This window comes from Balaenoptera physalus (assembly GCF_965194825.1).
Source record: "Balaenoptera physalus genome assembly, chromosome: 2".
In the NCBI taxonomy this organism is placed as follows: domain Eukaryota; kingdom Metazoa; phylum Chordata; class Mammalia; order Artiodactyla; family Balaenopteridae; genus Balaenoptera; species Balaenoptera physalus.
Window position 1 is genome coordinate 143,978,920 of NC_138883.1, and position 10,547 is coordinate 143,989,466.

The 10,547-nt window shown below is 45.3% G+C and overlaps 1 protein-coding gene across 3 annotated transcripts in view; it reads right to left on the reverse strand.

Annotated features, from left to right (window-relative positions):
• The window catches only part of FSD2 (fibronectin type III and SPRY domain containing 2), a 46,568-nt gene extending 38,199 nt beyond the window's left edge, over positions 1 to 8,369 (reverse strand). The window contains exon 1 of one of the 3 annotated variants that reach the window (XM_082448666.1): positions 7,647 to 8,369. The gene's annotated coding sequence lies outside the window, so the exon portion shown is untranslated. The remainder of the gene's footprint in view (positions 1 to 7,646) is intronic. The other 2 variants (XM_082448665.1, XM_082448667.1) reach the window with 2 other exon arrangements.
• Between the last annotated feature and the right edge of the window lie 2,178 nt (positions 8,370 to 10,547).

Genomic DNA, 10,547 nt, shown 5'->3' on the forward strand with positions numbered 1-10,547 from the left:
AGTTCTGTCCTGTGAGCCACAAGGAAAGGCTAAGGGTGGTGAGGAGGAGAGCAGAGGATTGACCAGTCCCACACCTGGCTCCATTTTAGGAAGGCTTAACCCAAGAATAGGAGGTTCTGGATCCCAGTGGTGGAGACCTGCACTGCCGTTAACTTGGAGGAGTCCCCGGCCGTATCTCTTCTTCTGGGGCTCTGCACCAAATATCACTCCCCCAGTTTAATCATGGCCATGACCCTCCTTGGAAGCCCCTCACACATCCCTCAGTGGGCTCATCCTGGCTCTTGCCAATGACAAGACAAAAACGCAAGAACTGAATGGCTTTCTCTGACCATGGCAGGGACAGTGGCCAAGTGACTACACGGACCTGGCCCTGCTGAGCTCCCATGGATCTTATCTCTTCCCTCCTTCACTCTGAAGTTCCCACAGGATGCTGTTTTTCCATTTCCCCCATTACCACCACACAGAGAGGCAGACTTCCAGCAGCTATTAGGGGACAAAGACGATGCTATCCTAACCCCATCCTGCGTGAAACTGGTTTCTGGGGTCTGGATCTCCATAAGGAAACTTTACTCCTGAAACCCCAAGACGGGCACATCACACTTGGGGTTCCGAAAAACTTCAGTCCCATTCTCTAATGCCCCCAAACTCTTCATATGGAAGAGAATGGTAGATATCGCTTCAGCCATGTCTGCTGAGGCCGAGTACGATGGTGATGCAGGACTGATGCACAAGATACTAGCTCCACTGTGTCCTGGACCACCACTAGGTCCATGGACACCTGGCCACTTCCTGGGAGGAGGGAAGGGAGGAATGAAGGTTGCTCCCAGAGGCAGCATCACAAAGCAAGAGGCTCTGGGACTAGTGCTTTGCCCCCTACCCCCAGCATCCAGGACTTATGACGATGGCTAGAGCCTGGATGTTCTTTTGGGTAAGAACCCTGCTCACCATTAGACCCTGGCTGGGCAGTCCTGGAATGTCCTCACCAACATAGCCTGTTTTAGGGATGCTTCAAGTGAAGTAGGACACATCTCCTTACTATGAGTCTGTATCCAAAAAAAACAAACTAATACTGAGCTAGACCAAGAAGCCCCTCTATACACACACACACATACACACACACACACACACACACACACACACAAATACACACAACAGACCCAAAGGATCCTTAATTCTTCCTGGGTAGCATGTACATTGCCCTTACTTTAGCCAAGGTCTCCCTTAAATGGTTCCCAAGGCCAAACGGGCGGTACAACTATGGAAGCACCACTTTGCCTTCTCCCCAATTATGATCCATCCTAGGCCCCCACATCCTTTATTGATCAATCAGAGCCTACTGTCCGAAGGGGCTCTGAATACTGCCTCTACTCTCCTGTGTGTCTGATTGTGTAACTAATCAGAATTACTCCATTGTGGGAAAGGATAGTCTCTTCAATAGATAGTGCTGGGAAAACTGGATAATCACATGCAAAAGAATGATCTTGGACCTCTATCTTACGCCATTCATCAAAATTAACTCAAAATGGATTAAAGACTTAAATGTAAGAACTGAAACCGTAAAAGTCCTAGAAGAAAACATAGGGAAAAACTCCATATAACACCAAAAGCACAAGCAACAAAAGCAAAAATAAACAAGCAGGACTACACCAAACTAAAAAGCTTTTGCACAACAAAAGAAACAATCAATAAAATGAAAAGGTAACCTATTTGCAACCTATCTATATGATAAGATATTAATCTCCAAAATATATAAGGAACTCATACAACTCAATAGCAAAAACCCCCAATAATCTGATTTTAAAATGGGCAGAGGACCTGAATAGACTTCTTTTTTCTAAAGAAGAGATTGAGATGGCCAACAGGTGCATAGAAAGATGCTCAACATCACTAATCATTTGGGAAATGCAAATCAAATCAAAAACTATCATCTCACACCTGTTAGCATGGCTATTATAAAAAAGACAAGAGATAAGTGTGGATAAGGATGTGGAAAGGGGAACTCTTGTTCACTGTTGGTCTGAATGTACATTGGTGCAGCCACTATGGAAAACAGTATGGAGGTTCCTCAAAAAATTAAAAATAGAACTATCATATGATCCAGCAATCCCACTTCTGGGTACATATCTGAAGGAAATGAAATCATTATCTTGAAGAGATATCTGTACTCCTATGTTCATTGCAGCTTTAGTCACAATAGTCAAGATATGTCCATCAATGGATGAACGTGTAAAGAAATACACACATACACACACACACACACACACACACGCAATGGAATATTATTCAGCCGTAAAAAGAAGGCAATCCTGCCATTTCCAACAACATAGATGAACTTTGAGGGCACTATGCTAAGTGAGATGAATCAGACAGAGAAAGACAAGTACCGTATGAACTCACTTATGTGTGGAACCTGAAAAAGCTGAACTCATAGATACAGAAAGTAAACTGGTGGTTGCCAGGATCTGGGGGGTGGGGGGAATGGGGAGATATTGGCCAAAGGATACAAATTTCCAGTTATACGATGAATAAGTTCTGGGGATCTAATATACAGCATGGTAACTATAGTTAACAATTATGTACTATATCCTCGAAAGTTGCTAAGAGAGTAGATCTTTTTTTTTTTTTTAAACATCTTTATTGGAGTATAATTGCTTTACAATGGTGTATTAGTTTCTGCTTTATAACAAAGTGAATCAGCTATACATATATATATATCCCCATATCTCCTCCCTCTTGCGTCTCCCTCCCACCCTCCCTATCCCACCCCTGTAGGTGGTCACAAAGCACCGAGCTGATCTCCCTGTGCTATGTGGCTGCTTCCCACTAGATATCTGTTTTACATTGGGTAGTGGATATATGTCCATGCCACTCTCTCACTTCGTCCCAGCTTACCCTTCCCCCTCCCTGTGTCCTCAAGTCCATTTTCTACATCTGTGTCTTTATTCTTGTCCTGCCCCTAGGTTCTTCAGAATTTTTTTTTAAATTCCATATATATGTGTTAGCATACGGTATTTGTTTTTCTCTTTCTGACTTACTTCCCTCTGTATGACAGACTCTAGGTCCATCCACCTCACTACAAATAACTCAATTTCATTTCTTTTTATGGCTGAGTAATATTCCATTGTATATATGTGCCACATCTTCTTTATCCATTCATCTGTCGATGGACACTTAGGTTGCTTCCATGTCCTGACTATTGTCAATAGAGCTGCAGTGAACATTGTGGTACATGACTCTTTTTGAATTACGGTTTTCTCAGGGTATACGCCCAGTAGTGAGATTGCTGGGTCGTATGGTAGTTCTATTTTTAGTTTTTTAAGGAACCTCCATACTGTTCTCCATAGTGGCTGTATCAATTTACATTCCCACCAACAGTGCAAGAGGGTTCCCTTTTCTCCACAACCTCTCCAGCGTTTATTGTTTGTAGATTTTTTGATGATGGCCATTCTGACTGGTGTGAGGTGATACCTCATTGTAGTTTTGATTTGCATTTCTCTATTGATTAGTGATGTTGAGCATCCTTTCATGTGTTTGCTGTCAATCTGTATATCTTCTTTGGAGAAATGTCTGTTTAGGTCTTCTGCCCATTTTTGGATTGGGTTTTTTGTTTTTTTGATATTGAGCTGCATGAGCTGCTTGTAAATTTTGGAGATTAATCCTTTGTCAGTTGCTTCATTTGCAAATATTTTCTCCCATTCTGAGGGTTGTCTTTTCATCTTGTTTATGGTTTCCTTTGCTGTGCAAAAGCTTTTAAGTTTCATCAGGTCCCATTTGTTTATTAAGAGAGTAGATCTTAAACGTTCTCACCACACACATAAAAGAAAGGTAATTATGTGAGGTGATGGAGGCTGTAACTAACCTTATTGTGGTAATCATTTCGCAATAAATATGTGCATCACATCATCACATGTACACCTTAATCTTACTTAAAGTTATATGCCAACTATATCTCAATAAAGCTGGGGGTGGGGGAAGAAGAACCGCATTGCATAGAAGTAGTGTCTCACCACGAACATTTGCTTTGAGCTCTGGCACGGCATCATGGGGGCAGGGGAGGGGAATGAGGTGGAGGGCAATTAGATCTGGAAATAGAAGCTGAGAGGATGAGAGGGTCACGCTTCCAGGGGCTTCTTACAGGCCTGCAGCAGCAGCAGGTCTTCTGAGCTTAGGAGCACTTCTCCTGTATTCACTCCTGGCTCCTGGCTGCTCTCTCTGCTCCAGAGGTGTTACAGGCCCCACCTGGTCAGGCCAGAGTCTCAGAAGTCCTGCCCCAGCACGCTGTGGGGCAACACGGAGTGACCTGGGAGTCTGCACCCACACAGAGAGCACAGGTGACCCCACCATGTTCAGAGGCTGTGGCGCTGGGCATCATCCTTGACACCGGCCCTGACTATTCATGGGCCTGGAGGGGTGTGGATTCAGGTGGATTCAAGAGAACAGGAATGGAACTTCCCTGGTGGTCCAATGGTAAAGAATCCACCTTCCAATGCAGGGGATGCGGGTTCGATCCCTGGTCAGGGAACCAAGACCCCACACGCCGTGGAGCAACTAAGCCCTCACTCCACAACTACTGAGCTTGCACGCCTCAAGTAGAGAGCCCGCATGCAGCAAACTACAGAGCCCACATGCTTTGGAGCCCGCGTGCCACAACTAGAGAGAGAAAAGATCCTGCATGCCTCAACAAAGATCCTGTGTGCCGCACCTAAGACCTGATGCAGCCAAAAATAAATTAAATAAATAATAAAATAAATCTTTTTTTTAAAAAAAGAGAGAGAACAGGACTGCTGGGTGCTGGGGGTCCAATGAACGAGACATGATTCCTGGTGGAAAGGAGGCCCCAGACAAGTGAATAAGTGATTGACCCATCTGGGCTGGTGCACAGCTTCTCAGAGACACCACTTCCCTCTGTCCTGGGACCCCAGGATACCTCCCCCTCTTAAAGCACAGGCTCTGGTCACATGGGCCAAAATCACACAGTTTCCCTCTGTGGCTCCAGTATCACACCTGAGTGTCACCTTGTAGGCAGGAATCCTCCTTGAAACCATTTTGTCTCTATGGTCCACTGGCTGTACGTCCATGGCTCTCCTCAGGAGAGTCCCTGCCCAGTGTAAGCACAGCATCATGCTGCTTCGCTCAGGAGGATGTGGAAAGTCTACACGTCCTGCATTCTGAGGGCTCCACTGCTGGCAAGTCCCAACTCCCCTGGGTATCAGGGAAGTTATCCCCCACCCCTCATATCCTAGCTCTACCTCCCCACACAGCCTGGCCTTCTCCAGTGGACATTGCTGTTCCTTCTGACCTCCCTCAGTATCCTTTCATGTAAGTCCCACACAAGGCCCTGGCTCAGGCTGTTCTTCCTGCTGAGAGCTCCCTGCCCATCCACCATGGCCCATGCCTGTCACAGCCTCACGAGGACCACTGCGTTTCTAATATCCATTAGTAACCCACTCCCGTCAGCACCCAAATCAGAGACCGGGAGCGCATCCTTGACATCCCGAAATCTAACTAATGTCCAGTTAACTCTGATTCTGGTTCTGTCTCCTCAATCTCCAGGTAACATCCCTCTACCCCCTCCCCTTACCTCTCCTTGAGGTCACTTTGCTCTGGATTCAGAAAGTCCTGTGTTTGCATTGTCTCTGCTACTTCCTAGCAGTGTAACCCTGGGAAAATCCTCTCTCTAGGCCTTACTTTCATGAGTCCGTGAAATGGGCTTATTAACAGTTTCTACCTCATAAAGTTGGCATTCAGAGGAAATAACACGTGTGTACAATGCTCAGCACAGTACATGGCTCAAAGTAAGTCTTCAATAAACGTTAGCTGCTGTTATTGTTGTTACTGTTACTATTACTGCTATTATTACTAGGACCTCAGCGTCTCCCACCTGGGCTAGGTTAGAAGTCTCCCACTCGGTCACTCATGGAGGGGGAGGGCTGGGGCCAGAAAGGGAAAACTCACAGCGACCAGAGCAGTGTAGAATCACCTGTGGCCACAGTGGGATCATTCTGTTCCTTGAAGACAGCTGAAAATGGGAGAAGGCACCAAAGCAGAGCAGCCTCACATCCAGACACGGGCACTGGCTATGAGATCACCCCTTCTTACAGCAAGAGTTTCCAAGGGACCTGGGCAGAGATGTGAATTCTAAGGATGGAGGGTCCCTTGGAAAGCATATAACTCAATTTCCTGACTTTACGATGTCAGAACTGAGTCCCTGTGAGGAAAAATGGCTTACTGTGGCCGATGTCATTTAACAAGGATTGATCTGGGGCTCCTCAGTATCCAGCGCCGTTCTGAGTGCTGGACTCAACCCAGGCCGGTAAAGAGTTGCATCTGGACCCATTTTCCCACAAAACCATACCACCTATGGGCTGAGGAGCAGCCCAGCTAAAAATAACACTCACAGTTCCATGTGCTTCCAAAAGGTAGAAAACCAGAATTCTGTGTTAGCAATAAATCATCCTGAGAAACTCTTTCAGCCTGTAGCTGGAATGTGAAACACTAAATCAAAGCGTTAAACAGGCAACAAGACTGGAAACCACTGAGCACAGATGCTAATAAGAACAAATTCTTCCACGCCAGCATTTTCCCTGTGAATAAACCAACACAAACTGGTCTGGGACCTGGGTAGCAAAGGAGGAGTATTGCAACATACTCCAAAGTTGACACTCCCTTTTCCCCTCAACATCCAGACTCTTTCCATGTCTTAACAAAATGTTCACAATTGGGGGAGAAAGGAATATTAACAATAAATTGTCATTTTATAAATGTAAAGCCAAGGCTTAGAGAAATACAGTAATAAATCACAGTCTAAAGAATATATTAGCTGGGTAGCTTCTACTCTATGCAGTTGATCCATAGTTTTTTAAAAAAAGACTTTTGCCTAAGTCTTATATGGGAGGTGTGTTCCTGTGCTTTAATTAGAAAAGTCACCCCCCAAAAAAGTTTTTTAACCTTTTACGGGTCATGGATATCCCTGAGAATCTACTGAAAGCTGTGAATTCTCTCCCCAAAAGTGAGCCCATAAGGGCACAAACATAATTTTGCTTACAATTTTAGAAGCTCACCAATGTAGCCCCTGGCAATTTCTGAGCCACAGCTAAAGAAACTTGCTTTAAAGTATTAGCTGTATAGTTTTGCAAGATGGTTCAAATCAGCACAGCCCACACCTGAAAACTTTCTATAGGAGGAGGGGGTATGCATAACAAATGAAAAATGATTACAAAGCTGTTTTTCAGTATTTGAATCAAAGCATAAAATTATCATTTGTCAGCATGCACACGCAGATTAAAATAAAAGGTGTTTATCAGCCCGATACCATAGCCAAATGGTATCAACATTTAGGGTTCCAAACTATTCTAACAAATGGACCCCTGCACTAAAAATACCCTAAAGACACACTGCAAGAATCACCAGCCTCTCTCTATGTGCATCTGAGGCTTTCACGTCCTGTACCAACACCACATTCTTGAATCCTTGCTCCAAGAAGGCACAGGAAATGTTCGCACTGTTTATTGCAATGTACACATCTGTAATTTAAGATGATATCTCTTCCCACCTAAAGGAAAGATACTGCATTGACACTCTGGTACTAAGTTACTGAGCTTCTAATATACAATTTGCATTCGAAGAATGCCTATCCAAACACTTGCCTGTTAATTTAAGGATCCATAAATTCTTCTTTTAACCCGGAGGCTCTGGATAACTGCTAGAAAACTGCATCCGCGTTCAGCAGGCTTTCCCTCCCGGTGACCTCTGTGTGCCCCGCGGGCTACCCCTGCCTGTTTTAGCCCAGGGTTCTACAAGTGGGGCAGCAAAGGCAAGGGTAACATGAGCTGGCTCCGGCTGCAAATAGCAACAGGCCTTTCATGAGTGAAAGCCCAAATATAGACCTGCCCACTGCTGACTGCTCAAGTGTCACCAGGAGAGGTTACATGCTGTCCCCTGAGTTACTTCATTTACTGTGGGGATTGGAGTCCGGTGGCTCCACCGAGGGCCTGATGTATGGTCATGAATAGAGGGCTGGGGGCTGTCACAGCAAGGGCAGGAGGGTGGCTGCAGGCCACGCAGAGAAGGAGGACTTCTGAGAGTCCCCAGGCTGTGCACCTTCCACCTGGCCTGAGGGGCTTTTCCCAGAGTCTTTTGAATAAGCACAACTCTGAAGGTAATCAAATGCAACTTAATTTTTTTTCTCCCACTGTTCCTTGAACATTTACTCATTTATTCCCCTCTCTGGATAAAAATCCAGCACACCCATGACTTCCTGCTCCCTCTTAGGTAACACAGAGTCCTGGGGTCACTTGAAGGCATAGTCTCCATTCAGTAAGGGAATGTACAGTCCAATACGTTAATTAAAAAGTCAAACTTAGGGGACTTCCCTGGTGGCACAGTGGTTAAGAATCTGCCTGCCAATGCAGGGGACACGGGTTCCAGCCCTGGTCCAGGAAGATCCCACATGCTGCGGAGCAACTGGGCCCGTGCACCACAACGACTGAAGCCCGCGCGCCTAGACCCTGTGCTCCGCAACAAGAGAAGCCACCGCAATGAGAAGCCCGCGCACCGCAACAAAGAGTTGCCCCCCTTCACCGCAACTAGAGAAAGCGCGCACGCACAGCAACGAAGACCCAACGCAGCCGAAAATAAGTTAATTAATTAATGAATGAATTAAAAACAAAGTCAAACTTAGTTTAGCCAGCATCAAAATCTTCTCCCCTCCCCAGCTGAGGCCTCTGTAGCTGGAAGTCTGCCCTGGGAAAGGAGGGGATGAGGTCGGCCTCTTGTTCCCACACCTCCTCCCTGAGCTGCTGTTTTGTTTGCCAGAGGCAGGAGGTGCTAAGGTGATAAGACAGCTCCTATCTGAGTTGATGCCACAGAGGGTGGGGTAGCTTCTGGCTCTCTGGGGCAGGCAGATGCTTAGAGCACTCTCTGTCTCTCTGAGCTTTTGTATATCTCTGGGGTTTACCATGATGAGCCCTTTCCCCTGGAGTTCCCACGACCAGGCTGAGAACCCCTCTATTCCAGGGGGTCCCTTGCACTCCTCCTCCAGGCCCTGGTGGGCCACCTCCGAGATTTCTCCAATGAGGTCTCCTCACCCTTGCAGCTGGTTCTCTCAGGCAGGATCTAGGTGACTCCTTGCTGGCTCTGTCGTCCTGCTGGCCCACATCTGGATATTGGGATGTAGGCTCCATCCTTGGTCCTGGCAAACTCTGGGGTGCAGACAATTCCCATGCAGCCACTCCCCCTGGCTCTGCCACCAAAGCAGCCAATCCTTTCTCCTCAGGCCACCATTGGCCCACTTGCAGGAAATACAGCGAGCTACCTGAAGGGTTCCTTTGAAGACCCCACACTGGGCTTGGGGATAGAGGGTGGGGCTTCCAACTCTCCCCCCCAGTCCAACAATAGCTCTCTCCAGAAAAATCGCTCCACCAGTCTCCCTCTCAAACACCCTCTTTTCTTCACTCTGATCTCTTTTTATTTTCTTCCACTGGTGGAGGGCATGAATTGGGTTCTGGACCATTTCCTTTAGAAGTCTGCATGTGGTGATTTGATCTCAGAATTTTACATCTATTGCTTTTTGAAACTTTAATCAAAATTTCATTTTTAAAATACTGTTACTGCCAGGTATCTATACAATAAACATACTGGAAGCCAAATAAAATATCAAAAGCAAACAATTTGAAAGAATAAATTATGCAAAGATATATGTACAAGAATGTTCACCACAGCATTATCTATATTGGCAGAAAATTGAAATTAATCTATTCCTACCAATACAGAATTCTTTAAATAAATCACAATACTGTCAGCTCAGTTTTGGCAAGTATTAAAAATAATGATGTAGATACTTATTTTTTAAATTAATTAATTAATTTATTTTTGGCTGCATTGGGTCTTCGTCGCTGTGCGCGGGCTTTCTCCAGTTGTGGTGAGCAGGGGCTACTCTTTGTTGTGGTACGCGGGCTTCTCATTGTGGTGGCTTCTCTTGTTGCAGAGCATGGGCTCTAGACGCGTGGGCTTCAGTAGTTGTGGCACGCAGGCTTCAGTAATTGTGGCTCGCGGGTTCTAGAGCGCACGCTCAGTAGTTGTGGCGCACAGGCTTAGTTGCTCCGCAGCATGTGGGATCTTCCCAGCCCAGGGCTCGAACCCGTGCCCCCTGTATTGGCAGGCGGATTCTCAACCACTGCGCCACCAGGGAAGCCCAATGCCTATTTTTTTAATGTGGAAAATGTCCACAATATATTTGTAAGTAGAAAGAGTATGCAAAATATTATTACAGTATAATTATATATATATATACACACACACACACACAAAATGAAAGCAGGGTTTATCTTTTTTGAGTTATTTTACTTATATCTTTATATCTTTGATATGTCCATTTTATAATAATTATGTATACCTTTTATTACTTTGTAAAATTATTTTTTATTGTAAAATAATATATAATACTTGGCTTAGAAAAAAGCAAATACTACAAAAGAACCTTAAAGTGAATGTAAACCAGTCATGCATCCTGGTAACAACAATTATTAGGTTTGGCGTATACTTTTCCA